Genomic DNA, 21,758 nt, shown 5'->3' with positions numbered 1-21,758 from the left:
CCTGTTATCAACACCATGAACAGGGTCTCCGTAAAATTATATTCCCTGTTATCAACACCATAAAAAAGGGACTTCGTAACAGTACTTTCATGGTATCAACACTATGAAAAGTAACAGATAATAGTTACATGCCCTATCATCAACACAATGAAAACTGACTGCATAACATTACATGCCCTGTTATCAAAACCATGCAAGAACAGTGACAGCATAAAAAGGAAGAAAACGATACCAAGAGAGAGAAGGCGAAGAAGAGAAATCAAAACCCATAAGATGACGAAAAGTAAACGAAACCATTGACAAAAAAAAAAAAAAAAAGACGAAAAGACCAACACCAGTGTACAAAACACTACACAGAAAATCAACGACTGGGCAACAAGAACCCCGCCATCACCCATTTCAAGTAAAATGTTGATGATAATTTGCATTCGATGATGTCAAAATCTAGATAAATATGATAGGCTTCTGGCTACGACAATTAGAAAGAAGTAATTTCCGTATTTTACTTGCTATTAACGCCACGAAAAAATCACTGCATTATTTTTTCTTTGCCATAACTTAACAATATCTCAAGGAGAGTCTATTATAAGATAAATCGGAGATTCGGTTAAAATATGTCAGCCATTTATTTTCTAAATAATGCCACAACTTACAAGTAATAGATTTGTATATTGAAATAAAACTGTCGTTTATTACCCTGAAGTAAATATAAATGAGGATTGATAGCGAACCTATCAGATGATCAAATATATTTCGGCATAAGAAAAGCAATAAACAAATATAGATATGAAAATGAGAACGGTCTTGTATAATTTTAAACTTACATATGAACACTCATAGATATACCCATTTTCTCATGACTGCATGGAGCATCATTCCATTGATACTGACGGAGTGACCAAAAATGACCACAGTCTTCATTTTTCCAAGATTGCTCGGTTGGCCTGGAAGCCACTGCGAATAAAGAACTTTAGAGGAGTCATGAACCCATCTCCAGTCTCCTTTTTTCTTTAAGTCTGACGCTCCCATCCAAGTGCTTAACCGATTCTGTTTTCATCAATAATAATTGCATATGTTAGTAAAATTTGTCAGTTTATAAAAGGATGCAATTTTATGCAAATCAAAATGAACTCACAAGTAAACACACAATATAATGAGAAGTATCAATAACACGACACTTTCATTTATTGTCTGTGTAACCAGAATCTTAAACACTACAAACGTGTTATGATACAATAACCACAAAAGTTTGAATTGGAATTCGGTTGGTATTGTTACAAAATTTATTTTTGAACCCCAAAAACGCGGCTTAACTGACGCAACGTTTAAACCCGTTTCTACATTTCTGTGGAAATAATAACTATAATGAAAATAATAGTAATTATCATGATAGTAATAATAAGGTATTTATAACAGATTGTGAAAAGATTGTTGTGCAGCTTAAGTCATAAACAATGTGATATAGTTGCTGGGGAAATATCAAATAAAACATTAAAAAAAGTAATTTTATCTTATCGTATTTGTCAAACTAAATATACTATCATGGCCTTTCAACAGATTAATACATTGTTTCTATGTATTAATATTATTTGTATACATTAAACTGATTCGTGCGGAAAAAAAAACCAGAACAATATTTGAATGTAATAGGCTTGGCGTTCCCTGTAAATAAAAAGTTAGTAAATATATTATCAAGCCAATTGCCATTTGTTATATATTTTAACTAGCACTAGATGGTATTATTATATATTTTGGCAGGAAAGTGTTCAGCCGAGTATGTAGTTGATCATACAGAGAACACGGAAATATATATTTTATCTAGCTTTGAGCACGATACCATTTTTCTTTTATTTATAAAGCTTTATCGTTTAGTTAAAGAGCCTTTTTCTCTTATAATCTATTTAGATTTTGACCTAGTTGCTGTTTAAAAAGCATTCTATTATACATGTAGGTTTGTTATGTGTCTGAAACTTATAACTTGATATAAATGCACTGTACATTTTATTTGTTATTTGTTAATTACGCATATAATCTTGATACAAATAAAAAGATACTATCACTCTTTCTCTGAATTTTGGTTTTGTTTTAAAATTCAAAATTTATTTTCACACACTATGTCCGGCTCTATTTTGTCATTTTTCTAATACAGCTGTGTTCCAAAAAATGTAACAGCATTTGTGTTTTTTATCATAAGCATACAATATACTTACTAGTAAGCATGTAAACAACCCACGAATTTTCTGCTGAGTCTGTAATTTTCACAAGGTATCCTCTCATATTTTTACATTGTTTCTGAATTGACAGAGATAGAACGTTATACCCTGAACAATAGCAAAGCATGCAATCATTATTTTAAATTTCTTACTTTTGACTTGTCATTTAACTCTCAAATCGTGTCTAAAAGAGGAATGAAAGATACCAGAGGGACAGTCAAACTCACAGATCGAAAACAAACGCCATGGCCACAAATAAAAAGACAAACAGACAAATAATAGTACAGATGACACAACATAGAAAACTAAAGACTTAGCAACATGAACCCTATCAAAAACAGGGGATGATCTCAGGAGCCCCGGATCCTGCTTCACATGTGGCACCCGTCGTGTTGCTTATGTCATTACAAATCCGGTAAACAGTCTAATTCGGCAGGTCACATTCGTAAAAAAGGGAAGGGTATTGTAGTTACGACATAAGGAACATATCCGATATTATCTGTGAAACGGTTATTCCATAACGGTCAACCAACTCGTGATGGCGTCCGTAAAATTTACGAAGGGATGATTTCAACTTCACTATTTGGAGTTCTTGGTTTAATAGCTTCCTTGTGATCAGCAATCCTCTATCAAGGAAATCATGATAGGAAATACAAGCCCGGGAATAGCGTATCAATTGGTAGATATATACTCCGTATGCAGGTTCTGCTGGAATGTTGCTACATAGAAATGGAAAGTTCACAATTGAGAAGTTGAAATCATCTCTTTTGTCGTAAAGTTTTGTTTTAAACCGACCCTCATTGTCAATTTGTAGATGTAAGTCAAGATATGAGGCAGACTTAACTGTATCTGTTGTATCCTTTATCTCTAGTTCGATGGGATAGATTCGTTCAACATAGTCACCAAAATTTGAATTATTTATTGAGAGAATATCATCTGTATAGCGGAAAGTGAAGTTAAAGGATACTGCTAACTTCTTTTCTTTCTTCCTTAAAAGTTCCTGTATGAAGTCTGCCTTGTATGAATAAAGGAACAAGTCGGCAAGAAGAGGAACACAGTTGGTTCCCATGGGAATGCCAATCATTTCTTGAAAAACACGTCCTCCAAACGTAACAAATATGTTGTCAATCAAGAAATCAAGCATCTTGTTATTGTCATTTTCAGATAATTTTTTGTTTGAATCAGAGTGATTCTTTACAAAGTAGGATTTATCCCTCCCCAAGACAAGATACTTGTATCTACGTTCGCCATTCTTTTTAATGAAACAAAGTAATACCAACTCTTTCAATTTGTCTTTTAGTTTAGAATGGGGAATACTTGTGTAAAGTGTAGAAAAGTCAAATGTTTTAATACTATTGCAAGATGAGAGAGTCTTAGATTGTATGTACTCTAAAAGATTTTTGGAATTTTTTAGTATCCAAATCTGATTCACGCCACCTCTAGAATAGGCAGTTTCACAATAACTTTGAAGCCCGGCTTTGATTGCTGATAAAATAGATGTTAATAATTTGAAAATAGGTTTGGTGGAGCACTTGGAGGACCCAGCAATATACTGTTGTTTGTAAGGACACTTATGTAGTTTAGGTATCCAATACAGTGATGGAAGATCCATTTCTTCATCTTTGGTTGAAATTCTAAAGGAAACATAGAACAGACCTATGATTATCCAGGATTTCGTCTTTGGTAAGTGTCGTGTTGAGTTTCCAAATGAATTGTCAATACCTAATTCATTTATCAAGCAGTTTATGTAATGATATTTACACACAAAAACGATGTTGTTTGGGGCTTTATCTGCGGGGACAACAACATATTTGTCATGGAGGTAGGACAAGTGTTTTGCAACATTTGGGTCTTTAAAAATTGACGTAGCGTGGGTATTGATAGACTCATTTAGTTTCTTAATTCGGATTTGTATCAACGACCTCACAGCCTAAATCCATTCGGAAAGAGTATCTACGTCTTCTTTCTCGCGTTTAGCCCATTGCCTGGCATAATCCTCGACTGAATCCATCAGTATTTTGAAGTTGTATTTCCAATTGATGGATTTAGACTTACGATATTTCGGACCTTTGGATAACAAATTTCGCAGGGAAGTGTTATTGACAATGTTGAGGTCTCCTGTAATAACGTGGCCAGCCGGATTATTTGTGAAATGGGAACTAGCAAAGGTGCAATCAGGAGGTTTATACTTGAAGTCGTCAATGTTGAGATCCTGCAAAACGTGTTTGTAATTGAAAAATTTTAGTTCCAATTGGTTTGGTATAGTTATAAGAAATTATTGGTACAGACTGATCTTTAAAATAAGGAGGTACTTTCGACTGAACCAATTTATGATGAAGGATATTGCCTAAGTTGACTGCATACTATTTATAAAATATCTATTACATTACAAGGTATAATTGACAGAAAATGAGAAAGAGGAAACATAGGACTTGAAACAAAATTGCAACCATTGTATAAGAAAATCCTGTAGTTTTTATTGTAGTAAAATAACATTGATTTTTATAATGCTTCTTACTATTCCGTAACCCGCCCACTATATAGCCACTATATCTTGCAAGGGGATATTTCTTTTAATCTAAAGCTATTGAAACATTTCATATTTTAGAACAAACATAAGGCATGTGGATGTTAAAATGTGTAACCTGAATCCAGTATTTGCAATAGAGAAATATTGACCCAACACTAAATTAATGATCGAACAGCTCTTGGATTGACCAGTTGCAAGGAAACTTGTGGATTATTTCCTTTATCTGTAATTCGTACATTTTCCCTTTGGTATTACTCCCTTATGTTTTTCATGGACAGGACCTGACACTCAAAAATATTAGGCAATGACGCCACCTAACAGTGCGCCAACGTCACGTGTTCATGTCCATCCACGTCCATTTGTCAGTGAAATGCACGTGACTTCATTCATAGAACCGAACAAATATCCTAACGCGTAAAAATTGTTTTACTAACTTTTTAATTTTATTTCATATTCTAAACCAAAAAAACATGCAGTTAAGACAAATAACTGATTAAAAATAAAGGCATTTTATTTTTAAATTCTGACTTCATTAGCTCGAATATCAGCTTGCCTCCTCGCTTTATATTCTTGCTGAGAAAGTGAGTACCAAAAACAAAAATGCAATTGTTCTATATATGTAAGTATAGGTAAAGAAGTTGCCTACTGCAGCATCCTGTCAATTTTTACCATCAGGTGAAAAAAAAAATAGCAGTGATCCTTGTATTCCTTCCAACCGGCTGGACAATTCTCATTTGCAGTGCACTCTGTTGAAATAAATATGATAAGCGTTATACCAAGAACTATGGTTCAATATTAAAATTAACAACGCATAATTAAAAAAAAACTTTTAAGGATGAACTTAGGTCCGGTTTAGGAATTTTTGTCAGATGTTTGGATTCCTTGGTTTTTTTCCTACGATACAGGATAAATTATTTTGCCCCATAACACCCATTTTTCTTGTCATATAAGACTTCAATAGCTCATAAAAAGTCATTTACTAAAATTAAAGCAGATTCTAGGTTTCTTTTCTTTCGATTTGAAACCCAAATAATACCAATGCAAATATAAGGTAAAAGTCCGAGCCTGCCTTTTCCCGCCATTTAAAAAAATTATTTCGAAAAGGAGCTTCATAACCTATCAATATCTCTAACTTATTTTGTTCCTTAACTAATGCTCTTCTGACTGATAGTATCAATTTTAAATTTTAGAATTTTTTACTTTCACCTAAGTACATCCTTAAATCATTTGTTTACATTTTTTTGTAGTTGTTTGTCTTTCGACTGTTCAAGAAGTATCAAATAGTAAAAGTGAGTTTAGCGAATAGAAATTACATTGAAACTTTATTCGTTGAAATCTACGTTAAAAGATGTAACCTACCACATTTTTTTATCTTACAAAAAATAAATCAACATTTGATTAAGAAATTATCATTTAAAACTTTAACTTGTAATTGATAAATTTTCGGCGACACCGGTTTAGTATCTCAATAAGACATACATGCATATATGCCATCTTAGAACGTCATACATCATGTATGAAAACCGAAACTGCTTTGATATCGTAAATTCACTATCTCATTCATCTCGCGTTCCTGCGTTGTCTGACGGTAACCGATTATGCTATTTTTCAAACCAACATTGTATGGAACCTCCAAATGGTGCATTTTCTATCGCTAAATATTGATTATTCTTAAACATTTCAAATTATTTTAAGTATTAATAAGTTTTACTGCATGTTAATGCTTCAAGTCTAGCTATATACATTAAAATTGAGAATGGAAATGGGGAATGTGCCAAAGAGACAACAACCCGACCATAGAACAGACAACAGCAGAAGGTCACCAACAGATCTTTGTATATATATATATTTTTTTTAAAAACCCAAGCATAGTTACACTTAAACGACAGTGCGTATGATAACACAGTTACAGGTTTATGTTGACATAATAACCTTCAAATTATTGAACTTTTACTGTTCTCATTCAATCTGGTGGAACAAAGAAATTGACACTTATTATAACGTCATATATATATATTAATAACAAAAACAAACGTATATACAAAGTACCACGCCGTACTAGTAACATGATTAATTTTTTTTAAAATAGACATATTTCTATCTAGTAATTGTTATAACTATGATATATATCTATATATTATTTTAATCCTTAGATAACGAACTGAGCTAAAAAATCTGTTTAACAGGCATTATGCCATGTGCTATCATCTCAGTATAAAACCTTTGTTATTTATCGACGCACTTATGTTTTATTTGCATGATATGTTTCAAACGAACTTCTGTCTAAATAAAGTCCTTATTTTGAAACAGTAAACAAAAAAAGTTACATAATTTGAATGAAAATTCATTCAAGCAAGCCCGGCTAAGATGTAGACTAAACTCCTACGTATACCTGATGTGAAAACGTCAAAGCTGAAATTCGTTCGTTTTATACTTTAATTTAAATCTCAACTTATGAATGTCTGTTAAGATCCATCTGTTGAAGGAACTGCGGTATGATCACATCCCAAGCTTTCATGGTTACGACTTGGTGCATAATTGTGATTTCAATAATAGATAGATATCAATAAACATTTCACAATAAATTCTTTTTTTATTTCCATATGTCGAAACGTATCTGCGGCAGTTAATTAAACAAATCATTCATCCGTCAAATGTCGACTTGAGTAGCAATGGTTGTTTTTCCCCATTTGTTTTTAACTGTGGCGTTTGTTTGTATGTGTTACAGGCATTTTCTAAATTTAGGCATTTTGTAAAATGCCTTAAATGTTAAGGCATTTTCTAAAATGCCTGCAAGATTCAGGCATTTTACATAAGGACTAATTTTTCTAGACATTTTAGAAAATGCCTGAAATTATTTTACAGCATGAAATGTTAAAAAAAAAACAATTCAAAGCTTTGAACAACAGACCAGTTTTATTTATGATAATTACTGAATGTTAAAGTTTGCATTTTAAGAATTTTAATAATCAAAACTAAATTTTACTGAATTATTCCAAATTTACACAAGCACAGAACTCGACAGTTATATGTTATTTCTTAAAATGTTTGGATGATAGAACTGTTATTTGACCTGATGTTTTGCAAATACATTGTTTGGCGAAAATCTGGTTATAGCACTTCTACCACATTTGGAGAAACCTGTATCATGACACGTTTAGCTCTTTCATTACCTTTTTTGATAAAACACTTTACGTTCGACAACATTGGGTTTCGCAATAAGCACACACGTCACACATGAATATCTTCTTTTTCATATGTTCCCAAAAAATTCAAAGTACATTATCATGACTAGTTTGGCTTGTATCTTTTGGCTTATAGCTTTTAACAACTGAAGCAGATCTGCCCATGAAGGGTGATGCATCTATAGCAGGAGATGCTTACCCTGTCAATGCACCGTTATTTGTCTCTTCCTGGTCCATTTTCGAGATTTTAACCACATTTAACTACTGTCTCATTAATTCATCAGATTGAAAAGACCCAGGAATTTCGTTGAGGCAGTGAAGATGAGGATACTCATATATTTGCATCACAATCAAACACGGCCTTGTATGGCAAAACCTATGCTAAAGAAGGGGATTTGCTTGGATGTCATCCACAAATTCTCATTCTTTCTGAATGGGGACATTACAATATATTGCCGCATGTTAGTTAAGTGCAATACGTTCTGTTTTTGAAAAATAAATTAATTTTCCTGAACCATTAGTTAGTTTCTTTGCAAGATGTTGTGTTATGTCCACTTTTTGTCATATGCATCTCAATGATATCCTTTTTCTACAAATTGCCTGAAACTGAACGCAATTTTTTAAATTTTGTTTCAAAATTTCAGTAATTTTACAAAATGACTAGGTATTTTTAGTCATTCCGGGAAGCAGAAAATACCTGTACCAAGTCAGGAATTTGACATTTGTTATCCATTCGTTTGATGTGTTTGTTTTTTTTGATTTTGCCATTTGATTGGGGACTTTCCATTTCGAATTTTCCTCGGAGTTCAGTATTTTTGTGATTTTATTTTTTATATAATGCCTGTCAAGGTTAGGCATTTTATAAATTGCTGAAAATTCAGTAATTTTACAAAATGCCTAAATTTAGAAAATGCATGTAACATATACAAATATTGACCCGTAGAAGGCTAGTGATGTAAATGACTTTCTTTTACATGTTTTACATACATTTTCTTATAATTTGTAAACGTTTAAACGTCGTATAGCGCGGTAACTACGTAACAGTATATTCGACTTCGCTACTTAGGGACGATATTGTGATCATTTGTAGTGTATATAAAGATTTCGCTTTGTGAAGACGCTCGTCATTATTTCATTAGAATAGACTGTAAACCAATGTATTTACGCGGATACTTTATTTCGCGTCTAGCCCTTCGTAGTCGACTTTGCGGCGATTTCTTTTCACGATTTTTAATTTATTTTGACGTATTTATCATGTTTATATAAAGTAAGATAAAAGTTTAAATAATTCGCGAAGATTTATTTTTTTCTTAAAATGTCCTGTACCAAGTCAGGAATATGGCAGTTGTTATCACATACATATCATAGTCCGTTGTTTCTATGTATGTTGGCGTTTGTTTTTGTCATGTTTGTAGCAGTTCAGTGTTTCTGTTGTTCCGTTTTGTTTCCTCTTATAGTTGATGTGTTTCCCTCAGTTTTGGTTTGTGTCCCGGAATTGTTTCAGTTAAATCGATTTATGACTATTGAACAGCGGTACACTACTATTGCCTTTATTTATATTCGCGTTAATTTTCAACTCGCGAAAATAAGTTGGTTAAAAGTATGTCATATTGGTAACGTGACAAAAAAAAGATGAGTTCCAAACTGAAGGATATTCGAGCTGGACATCGTGGTGCCGTAACAAAAGCTGAAGCAAGTAAGCGCACATTTCCAGGAGTTTTTACAGGAATACATGAATGAACTTATGTCCACCAAATAGATGATACGGAAAATGAAACAATACTCCCGGAACTCAACAATAAAATTGTGAAAGAAATTTCGGAAGAGGATGTTGAAGAAGAGATAGCAGAAGCCGACAGGTATGCATTTGACACCCAATTAATTGAACAAAATTAGCAAGTAATCTAGGAAGCAGACAACACAACGAGTCAACCCCAATCAAACCCACATGTAACTGAATTGACACTTTGAAACAACCATACACATCCAACTCAATTTAGTTTCACAAAAGCGAATCAATCAGCATCTACATTTTTAATCTTCAGTATGTACTATATATTTACAAAGTTTATCCTACCCACGTTCGGAGGAAATATATTAGAATTGCAGCCATTTTGGGATTAGTTATATGCAGCAGTTCATGAATTCTTTTCCTTAAACGACGTTCCAGATGTTTGACTACTTAAAGACTTCATTGTAAGTAGAAGCAAGCCAGTGAATCTCAAGACTACAAATTACAAACACAAATAACGTCCAAGCCCTACATGTATTGAAACAGAGATTGGGTCAACATCACAAAATTGTGAATGCCTATATGCAAAGCCTCATTATTCTACCAAGTCTATCTGCAAATATTAGAAAGCTAAAGAATTTTAGGACTGTATCACATTCGCACGAAGCTTTATTCATTACCCTATTCAAAACTTCATTCTCTGTACAACTTATATTGAAAACCACTGTTACAAACCCCAATTCAAATCAATACAAAATTACAGCTATTATCTCGGATATTGCTAGTCATAGACTTTTCATACCAGTTTGCATTAGAAAAGATGAAAACGAGAAAAGATCCTTTCTAAAACTTTCCTTTGATAACAAAAGTATCAATGGCACCAACTTGGACAATATCCTTCATCATAAATAAGTTTTCGAAAATACCTCCCTATTTTAAAGATCAGTCTGTACCTATCATTTCTTATACCTATACCAAACCAATTGGAACTAAATTTTTAATTACATACACGTGTTGCAGGATCTCAATATTGACGAATTCAAGTCTAAACCTCCTGATTGCACTTGTGCTTGTTCCCCATTCATATATAATTCGACTGGCCACGATATTACTGGTGACCTAAACATTGTCAATAACACTCCTCTGCGAAATGTGTTAAAAAAAAGCCCGAAATATCGTGAGCCTAAATCCATCAATTGGAAACACAACTTCAAAATACTGATGGATTCATTCGAGGATTATGCCAGGCAATGGGTTAAACGCAAGAAAGAAGACGTACATGTAGATACTCTTTCCGAATGGGTTAAGGCTGTGAGGTCGTTGATACAAATCAGAATTAAAAACTGAATGAGTCTATGAATACCCATGCTACATCAATCTTTAAAGACACAAACGTTGCAAAACACCTGTCCTACCTCCATGACAAATATGTTATTGTCTCCGCAGATTAAGCCATAAACAACATCGTTTTGTGTTTAAATCACCTTACATAAACTGCTTGACACTTAAAATTGAAATTCAACAAATACCTCTACGACACTTACCAAGAAGGAAATTCTAGATACTCATAGGTATGTTCTATGTTCTTTTGGAATTTCAACCAAAGATGCAGAACTGGATCTTCCTTCACTGTATTGGATACCTAAACTACATAAGTGTCCTAACAAACAACGTTATATTGCTGAGTCTTCAAAGTGCTCCACGAAACCTCTTTCTAAGTTATAAATATCAATTTTATCAGCAACCAAAGCCGTTCTACAAAGTTATTGTGAAACTACCTATTCTAGAGGTGTCGTAAATCAGATGTAGATACTTAAAATTCCAAAGATCTTTCTTTAAGAATACATACAATCTAAGACCCTTTCATCTTGCAATATTATTAAAACATTTGACTTTTCTACACATTACACAAGTATTTCCAATTTCAAACTAAAAGACAAATTGAAAGAGATGGTTCTGCTTTGTTTCATAAAAAAGAATGACCAACGTGAATACAAGTATCTTGTCTTAGGGAGAGATAAATCATACTTTGTAAAAAGAATCACTCTGATACTAACAAACAAATCTATGAAACTGACATTATCAAGATGCTTGATTTCTTGATTAACAACATATTTGTTACGTTTGGAGGACGTGTTTTTCAAGAAATGATTGGCATTCCCATGGGAACCAACTGTGTTCCTCTTCTTGCCGATTTGTTCCTTTATTCATACAAGGCTGACTTCATACAGGAACTTTTAAGGAAGAACGAAAAGAAGTTAGCAGTATCCTTTAACTTCACTGTCCGCTTTATAGATGATGTTCTCTCAATAAATAATTCAAATGTTGGTGACTATGTTGAACGAATCTATCCCATCGAACTAGAGATAAAGGATACAACAGATACAGTTAAGTCTGCCTCATATCTTGACTTACATCTACAAATTGACAATGAGGGTCGGTTTAAAACAAAACTTTACGACAAAAGAGATGATTTCAGCTTCTCAATTGTGAACTTTCCATTTCTATGTATCAACATTCCAGCAGCGTCTGCATACGGGGTATATACCTCCCAGTTGATACGAAGATCAAGGGCTTGTATTTCTTATCATGATTTCCTTGATAAGGGGTTACTGCTCACAAGGAAGCTATTAATTTAAGAGTTCCAAGTGGTGGAGTTGAAATCATCCCTTCGTAAATTGTATGGGTGCCTTCACGAGTTATGAAATATCTGTTTCACAGATGACGACGGATATGTTCCAATTGTCGTAACTACAATCCCGTCCCGTTTTCTCCGAATGTGACCTACGAAATTAGACTTATTCCGGGTTTTACTTACATGAGCAAGACGACGGTTACCACATGTGGAGCAGGATCTGCTTACCCTTCCGTAGCACCTTAGATCACCCCAAGTGTTTGGTGGGGTTCGTGTCGCTCAGTCTTCAGTTTTCTTTGTGTTTTTGTACTGTTATTTGTCTTTTTTTTCCCTTTTTTTGTCATGGCGTTGTCAGTTTATTTTCGACTTATGAGTTTGAATGTACCTTTGGTATCTTTCGTCTCTTTTTTTAATTTTTTTTTTTCATATTCGAGGTTTTGAGGGAATTGGACAGACACGAGAGCCTTCTAGTACCAATAATCTTAAATATATTTCCCGGAAACATCCTACAAAATATGGTACACGTTCACGGAAATTACAGATGGAATTTACAGTTGCTACGAGACGCATTCTGCTTGAGATTACAATCCAAGAAGCAGGTCAGTGAGTAAATTATTACGAGTTAGAAGTAGAAGTTACACCTGCTTCGACATTTATATAACAAAACGAAATTTCGATTCAAATTACTGAAATTTAACCAGCAAACACTGTATATATTGTAATGCCATTTACGCCCCAACTGCATAATCATATGAAAGTTAAACTTATTAATGAGAAAAGGCGCGCAATTAATGAGAAACAGCTATGTTTTATTTGTTTGGGAGTCACAGAGTTGCACACTGCAAATCGAAGAAAACCTGTAAAAATTGTGGAAAACGACATCACATAGGTATTTGCAACAAGAAAGAGCAGGGTACGCAAAACAAAGCAAAAACAGAAACGGGAGTTTTGAAAAAGATGTTCATTTGTTTATTTACATGTGTGTGTGTTCGAGTGGTTCATTTAGAACCTGTTCCAGATATGACACTTGACGCTTTCATGTTAGCATTTAGATGCTTAGCCAGTAGGAAAGGACATCCTAGTATAGTGTTTTCTGATAATGCCCTAACTTTTTTTGGCGGGATGTAAAATTTCTCGGGAGCTGAGCATTTAATTGAACTGGAAATTCCTCATAAGAGCAGCACCTTGGTATGGTGAGTGGTAGGTGAGACTGATCGGTATAACAAAGACAACATTGCCAAAGTACTGAAAATATCCCAAGTTAATGCGGATGTGTTACAAACAGTTCTTACGGAGGTTAAAAGCGTAATAAACGATCGCCCAATAACGTTCCTTTCGCAAGATATCCGATATCAAAAGCCGTTGAGACGATGGACTTGTTCGTGCTGTAAAGATTCGTACATCAAATGGACTGATTACGACACGGCCAATTGATAAACTAGTCCCACTTGATTTGAGAACAGTAAACCCGTTTTGAGCCCCCCCCAGGAATTTTGTAAATTACTTTTTTTATATACATTTTCTTATAATTTGTAAACGTATTAACTTCGTTCAGCGCGGTAATTACGTAACAATATCTTCGACGTCGCTTTTTAGGGACGATATTGTGATCATAAGTAGTTTAGATAAAGATGTCTTTCTGTGAAGACACTCTTTATTATTTCATTAGTATATATGTCATAGTTTTCAGTACGGCACCAACCTTACCGAAACGTTCCGAGTACTTACTTCACGGGTATTTTAATTTCATATTGTCATCATGCTGATTTGTAAATTTGGCACTTTAGTGGTATATACACTGTTTATGCTTATGATATTAAAAAAAAAACCTTTAGTTTGGATTGTTTTAATAACACAAACAATATAATATATCTTCCAATGGTTACTTGTTTCTCTCATCCATTGAACGGACGACAGTTCGATCCCTGTAGAAAAAGAAGAACAAAAGGAGTAAGTCTTTATTTATTTTTATTATAAATTAAGTGCAGTTGTATCGTGAGTAGTATTTCGTTTCAATATTTCACATTATGATCACGTTTTAGAGTTTACTTCCGCACATCCAACGAGTAATTTGAAAACAATACAAATATACAAATAATACATTTCAAAATGATACGAAAACGTTTCAGTTTATATCTACAATAATTAAATAAAACTTTAAAGCAGACAACGTTTTGTAAATGACCTTGACAAAGTATGTTAGCAGAATGAAGGTAAATGTATGCAAACTTCTTGTTACAATTGCCACGAAAAGTTTCAGCATTAAGAAACATTCTTTGTGCAATATCTTTGAAAATTGACATACTAAATTTCAATCAATTACATGTATCAAGACCATGAAAAATGACAGCATAAAATGTTATAAACACCATGAAAAGTGCCTGTTTAAAATGTTTTCTCTAATTCTTTTTCATAATAAACCTTTCAGGGCACATTGTGTAAAAACAATTAATCAACGTGTAGTTGCCGATGATCTCAGTAAATGATTGGTTAACCTAAAAGGTCATAACTTTTTCAGCTCTCAGGATGAATATTATGAAAAAAAAAAAAAGTAAAATCACAAAAATACTGAACTCCGAGGAAAATGAACGGGTGTTAGAGAAATTGACATTTTTATAAAAACTTTTTCTACGAGGAAATACTTACACCATAAGAAATTGTTGTTTAAGTTGTTTACTATTACATATGAATGCATATTTCACTAAATACAATGTTCTTCGTTACAATTTGTCTTTTATTAAAGTTTCCTTCCATTTGATCCAGAGATGCATAATTGATGTGTTTATGCATGAATTTCGTCGAAGGGTATTTTGGTTTATCAAATATCAAAATGTATTTAATAATCATTAGAGAAACAGATTATTACATAGTTTAACGTAGATTGTCGGAATTATCCAATCAAGATAGATATGTTATCGACTGGATAACTCCGATAATCATTTTGTATCAATATAAGAATCTATTTATAAACACAATGAATGCATACACTGTTATAAACGCCATGAAATGAGAGTACATATGAAATAAAATTTCCTGTTATCCGCACCATGAAAAGTGACTGCATAAAATTACATGCCTTGTTACAATGTATCAATGAAAAGTTACTGCATCAAATTACATTCTCTGTTATCAGCACCATGAACATTGATTGCATAAAATAACATGCCCTGTTATCAATACCATGAAAAATGACTGCTTAAAATCACACTCCCTGTTATCAACATCATGACAAATATCAGCTTAAAAAAAGAAAGAAGATAGCAAATAGACAATCAAAAACCACAAGTTGACGAAAAACAGAAAATAACATGACCAAAAAGGAAAAAGAATGAAAAGACAAACTACGGTCTACAGAACGCTACACAGAATCCTCAAGACTATGCCCATCGACAACTGAGGGTGATCTCAAATGCTCCGAATTGTTTACCAAATCCTGATTCACTAGTATCACTTATTACTGATTATAAGTAACATTTAAATGATAAGTCGCATTCGATGATGTCATAATCAAGATAAATAGGATTGGTTTGTGGCTACGACAATTAGAAAAAAGTACGCACCTTGTTATTAACGTCAAGAAAAATAACTGCAATATTTTTTTTGGTCATAACTTCATCCCAAAGTGAGACTGATAGAAGGGAAATTGAAGGCAGGGTTAGAATATATCAGCCATTAATTGTCTAAATAATGTCATAACTTACATGTAGAGATTTGATATAAAAATGTCATTAATAACGCTGAATTGAATATGAATATGGATTAATAGCATTTCTCTCAATTTAATCAGAGAACCAAACATTTATGGGCATAAGAAAAGCAATAAACAAATATAGAATGATATGAAAATGAGAACGGTTTTGTATTAAAATAAACTTACATGTGAACACTCACAGATGTATCCCATTCTGTCTAGGTGGCATGGTGCATCATTCCATTAATACTGATGGGCTGACCAGAAATGACCACAGTCTTCATTATTTCTATAATTATCCAGTTGGAATAACGAACCTTTGAAGAGTCATGAACCCATCTCCAGTGTCCTTCATTCTTAAAGTCTGCCGCTCCCATCCAAGAGCCATAATAGTGCTTAACCGATCCTGTTATTCCGGAATAATAATCATCATTGATAGTAAAAATTGTTATTATATAAACCATAAAAAGACAATCATGTTTAGTCATGCAAATCAAAATAAACTCGAATAGCATACTGAAAGACATCAATAACAAGACACATTCATACAGTCTGTGTTACAAGAATTTTAAACAATATACATGTAAACGTTCTAATAATGCTTTAACCACAACACGATTCTTAATTGGGATTCGGATTATCAGACCATTCATATTTTAAATTTCAGAATTGTTTTCGTGATGAAATTTGAATTATACAAGACCATATTTATAAACCCAACACCTGACTTAGCTCACATAACATTTATATTCGTTTGTTAGTTATAATAATAATAATAATAATAATAATAATAATAATAATAATAATAATAATAATAATAATAATAATAATGTTTTATTGAGAACTTTAAAACAAGTCTTCAGGACATAATGCATAGATTTTTGTCATCTTTAGCCATAAAAAAACCAACTTACAATTCTGAAAAACTCTAAAATTTCACTAGCGTTTTGGTCATATTTAAATCATATATGACGTTAGAAAGATAAACACATCAATTTCATTTGTGTGAACAATAAATATTAAAAAGAAATGTAATAAGATTTGGCCTTCTTTTATTAAAAGGTATTAAATATATTATCAACCAAACATTATGTGTTTAATATTTAACAAGCATTGCATGGTATTATACTATCTTGTTGGTAAATTTACGACTTTTTTCATAGTGGCTTTTTAAAACCATCATCGGTTACACACATGTAATTTGTCATTTGTATAATAAAGATGATTGTGTTCCATAATGTGTCTTATCATAAATATACTTACTAGTGATCATGTCAACAACCCACGAGTTTTCTGATGAGTCTGTAATCTTCACAAGGTAGCCTTTCATATTGTTTCTGGAATGACTTTATACGCTGGACAATAGCAAAACATGAAAATCATTATTACGTTACACCATAGTTTTAAATCGCAACTTCTGGCCTTTCGGTATAGTCTCAATCTAACTTATCTGCATCAAATTAATGAACTATTAATTACAATACAAGGTATTGACAGCACACTTAAATGATGAAAATTAGAGAGTGAAATAAAATGATAACCATAGCATGAAGAAATTTTCTAATTGTCATATTTCAGTTTTTAATGCTTCTTCGTTTTTAGCCAATTTTCTTCGATTAGGTCATTTCTTTTTATCAAAAGCTATTATATATTTTTAGGTGTTGGAACCATAAAGGTCTCAGGTATTGTCAACAAAATGAAGTAGTTTCAATAGAGGAATAATTTTCTAACACCTACTAAATGTAATACAAGCGCTTGATAATTTTGAGCTAACTAGTTGCAACAAAATTTAACACTTGAACAGTTTCTGCTGTTAAATTTATTGAAAGTAAAGAAGTTACATACAGCAGCAGCATGCCATGTTTTTGCGTCAGGTGAAAAAAAGTAGCAGTGATTCTTGTATTTCTTCCAACCGGCTGGACACTCTTCTGAGTTAGGAGTGCACTTGCAAGAATCGTCTGTTAAACAAATATAGCAACATTCATAATTTTATGAAAAAAAAAGAACACCACTGTTCCAGGTTAAGGAAGAGTTGAGGTCTCACATACATGTTTAACCCGGCCACGTTCTTCATGTGCCTGATCCATGTCTGGAACCTGTAGCGCAATAGTTTTGGTTGGTTCATATATGTCGTATTAGTTTTTTACGTAAATTGTTTTATTAGAAATTAAGCCGTTTGTTTACCCGTTTGAATTGTTTCACATTTTTCATGTCAAGGCCTTAAATAACCGAATATATGGTTAGGGTTTTTCTCATTATTGAGGGCGTACGATGGCCTATTATTGCTTATATCCACTTCATTTCAACTCAGGTGGATAGTTGTCTCATTGGCATTCATACCATATATCCTAATTGGATAGGGCATATAGTTGATAAAAACTAATATCAACAATAAGTATTTAAGGGATTTTGATGAACGTTAAAACATTCAAAAACCCTTTTTATTTGAATACTTTCTTAAAAAAAAAAATACCCCCATAGCACAAAAAGAAATTATATTAGTAACCTGAATGAAAAATAAAACAACATTGCATTACGTTATTTACCCTTAGTTAATGATTGTTCAACTTTGTGCAAATTGAAGCTTTGCTTGTTTTTGTTAAATGATGTCAAGTTCCCAAAGATCGATAATGTTAATGTACCGTTTATCCTGTTTTCGAATGCCTCAAGTAATGACCGCATTTCAGATATCATTGATATCTCCTTGGATCTGTCACATGTTTTCGACTCGATCACAGATATACAACACAGAACCAGAATTACAGAAAGGAACATCCTGTAAAAACGAATCATTTATGATTATTTATTCAAATTAAGGTATCAATTTGCTGAGTCCGAATTGTGTTATCATGGGCCAATATCTAGCCGTAAACTTAAAAATGTTATGAATTGAAATTATACATTTTGAAAATGTCTTACAGTTTTTTAATTATTTTCGAATTTCTGTTACATAAATTAAAATATTAAGAAATATGCTTTATTTTGAAAAATAATGTCTAATTTAGTTTTTTTTCATTGTAGATTGGCACAGAATAGTGATTTTAATCTCTTCTACATCTGGTAGTGAAAGAAACAAATAACGATCATAAAAGCGTTTTAAATTTGATTTTTTTGGACAAAATTGAAAGTTATAATGCTTTTCAGTAGCCGCAGTGCTTTAACCAAATTAGTCTCTAATCACATTTGTATATTAGAAACTGATAGATTTTATGAACTATAAATTTATGTAATTGATTTGTTAATTTTTCATGTTTTTGCAGTGGCAAATATTAAAAGTATTCTCAGCATGAGAACAAAATAACGATTCTCATAGGGGTTCGATCGTGATGAAGGGCGGGGTAAAGTTAGACAACTAGTTGGTAGAGTTGGATAAGGAGCAATACATCTGCTTTGCAACATGCTACCTACGGAACCCTAACAATTCTTTAACATGCAGATAGCGTCTCACTATCCTCCGGCTCTTTTCACAAAAAATCTTACAAGTAATAATACGCGTTAGTCATGAATATTTCAGTTTAACTAACAATCAATTTTAATCATTAGATGAACGTTGCTTCTTATTAATACGTGTAGAGTCCTTACAGAAAGGCGGATACACATTTTTATACATGGCCAATCATTTGGGTGTCTTAAAACTGGAAGAAGGACACTGTTTTTATTGCTTTGATTTCACTGAATATGGATTACATGTTATTTATAACTGCCCTGTGTATTGTGATCCGAAAAATACTTCTATTGAAGTTTTAAAAGTGGAAAGTAATTTTATTATTATTTATAAGATTGGCAGTCAATCATATTTTATGTTTAAAATTCTTTATAAAACATGTGCAAAACATTTGAATAGTATTAAGGAAGCGTTAGGCACTTTTATACAGTAAATTATATATATTATATAAATTTATGAACATAACTTATATCAAAATATGACATTATATTGTCCATCAAAAAATGTTTTGTTTGATTTGGCATATGTTTATTTTAGTATACTTTTTAATAGATATTCGCATTATATATGAAGTGACACATTGATAAAACTAAAAAAAAAAGTAGAAAAACGATAAAACGGTTAAAGGTGGTCTTTACGAACCCTTTATATGGTTTATTTATGAACGGTTTATTTTTCTCGATTGCGATGAAATACAAAGAATACAAAGAAACCATTCAACCGGTTTACATACATTATCAACAATTATTTCTCAGTTCGCTCTTTCTGTACATACATAATTATGGTGTTGTATCAATAAATTAACGTTCATATGCAAAACTCAGTAGAAACTTAGATAAAACACACATATTAAGCAAACAAATTTGAAAATACACATGTACAGACATCGATTTTGATTATTGTATTATTTCTGTATCTTATTTTGAAATTAAATAGGATGAAATTAAAACGAAATTTGTACAAAGCATATATATAGATTAGTATATAAAAAATTATAACAAACCTTTTTGGTATTTGATGTAAAGTTGTAACGCTGCACCTGAATATTGGTTTATGATATAGGAACAATGTAACTTTATCGTGTTTAACTTTCTGTAGTCCACCTGTCACTATATGGTATTATGGTAGAACAGTGTTAAATATCTCCAACCGAATATTTCCTAGAAATTACACTTTTTAGCTTTGTCACATTTTTAATAGTGATTAAGATTAGAACACAATGTTGGCTGCTGTGCCCCTATTTTTGACTTTTTCCTATTATGTCTGTTTGTTTTGTTCACACATTGTTGTCAATATAATGGAATTTTATGCGACTGTCTGAGAGGTTTAGCTAGCTATAAAACCAGGTTTAATCCACCATTTTCTACATAAGAAAATGCCTGTACCAAGTCAGGAATATGACAGTTGTTATCCATTCGTTTGATGTGTTTGAGCTTTCGATTTTGCCATTTGATAAAGGACTTTCCGTTTTGAATATTCCTCGGAGTTCGATATTTTTGTTATTTTACTCTACACTTATTCTGTATCCTGATCCGATTTAAACAATAATTGTCATTTTATTTCAAATATATACTTCTGGGTATTATGATTCGTTACTGTGGAAGTCTTCAGTATTGGCTTGCCAGTTCAAATTTTAATCGATCTTGGTCGCTCTTTTTTTCAATTAATTGTTCAACTTGTTTTCATCCTGGATATCATGAGATGTTTGCCACCTGACGTTGATTCAGCACTTATGTTCAATTATTTTGGTCAGTACAACTGTTTTAGCACTGTAAACATTTTAGAACTATCTATCAAACCTTAACACAATGACGGTATATATGCTCGCTTTTTGAGGTTTTTGTGGTGCTTGAAGCATAGGTATACTATGGGACCTCAAAATGGTGCATGTTCTTACTCTTAATGTTGATTATTCCGAAACTTTCAACATATTATAACTATGTTAAGTATGAATAATTTTAAGTGCATTTTAATACTTCAAGTCTAGCTATATACATTGTTTTGAAACGAAAACAAGAACGTGTATAGTCGCACTTAAAAAAAGTGCGCATAATAACACTGTTATAGGTTTATGTTGACATAATAACCTTCAAATTGTCACGTTTTTCTGTATTATGAACATATTATTTAAATCGTGGAAATATATATATTGAAACACAGATACGATAACCGGAAAACAATGTAATATCCAACTCCGTTGTTGTGATCCGTCTAATTCTAACTTCAAACCAACTGGACAGTTGATTATTGCAAAAACGTTTTAATTTAACTATTTTTACATTTCCGTTTTCTTTAATCTGTGTCATATATAACTTTTTTGTATAATT

The 21,758-nt window shown here is 32.4% G+C and overlaps 2 long non-coding RNA genes across 2 annotated transcripts; both read right to left on the bottom strand.

Moving 5' to 3' along the window:
• Positions 1-2,230: 2,230 nt before the first annotated feature.
• LOC127702420 (uncharacterized) lies at positions 2,231-20,898 on the bottom strand. The gene is made up of 4 exons (XR_007982417.1): positions 20,435-20,898; positions 18,629-18,762; positions 17,832-17,944; positions 2,231-2,292 (listed from the first exon to the last, which is right to left on the bottom strand). It is a non-coding gene; the product is annotated as an uncharacterized LOC127702420 (long non-coding RNA).
• LOC127702423 (uncharacterized) lies at positions 14,126-16,293 on the bottom strand. Its single transcript, XR_007982420.1, has 2 exons — positions 16,173-16,293; positions 14,126-14,220 (listed from the first exon to the last, which is right to left on the bottom strand). It is a non-coding gene; the product is annotated as an uncharacterized LOC127702423 (long non-coding RNA).
• Positions 20,899-21,758: the final 860 nt, after the last annotated feature.

The sequence above is a fragment of the Mytilus californianus genome, unplaced genomic scaffold, assembly GCF_021869535.1.
Source record: "Mytilus californianus isolate M0D057914Y unplaced genomic scaffold, xbMytCali1.0.p SCAF_5, whole genome shotgun sequence".
Classification (NCBI taxonomy): Eukaryota; Metazoa; Mollusca; class Bivalvia; order Mytilida; family Mytilidae; genus Mytilus; species Mytilus californianus.
Note: the sequence above shows the minus strand (reverse complement) of the source record. Positions and strands in the feature narration are given on the sequence as shown.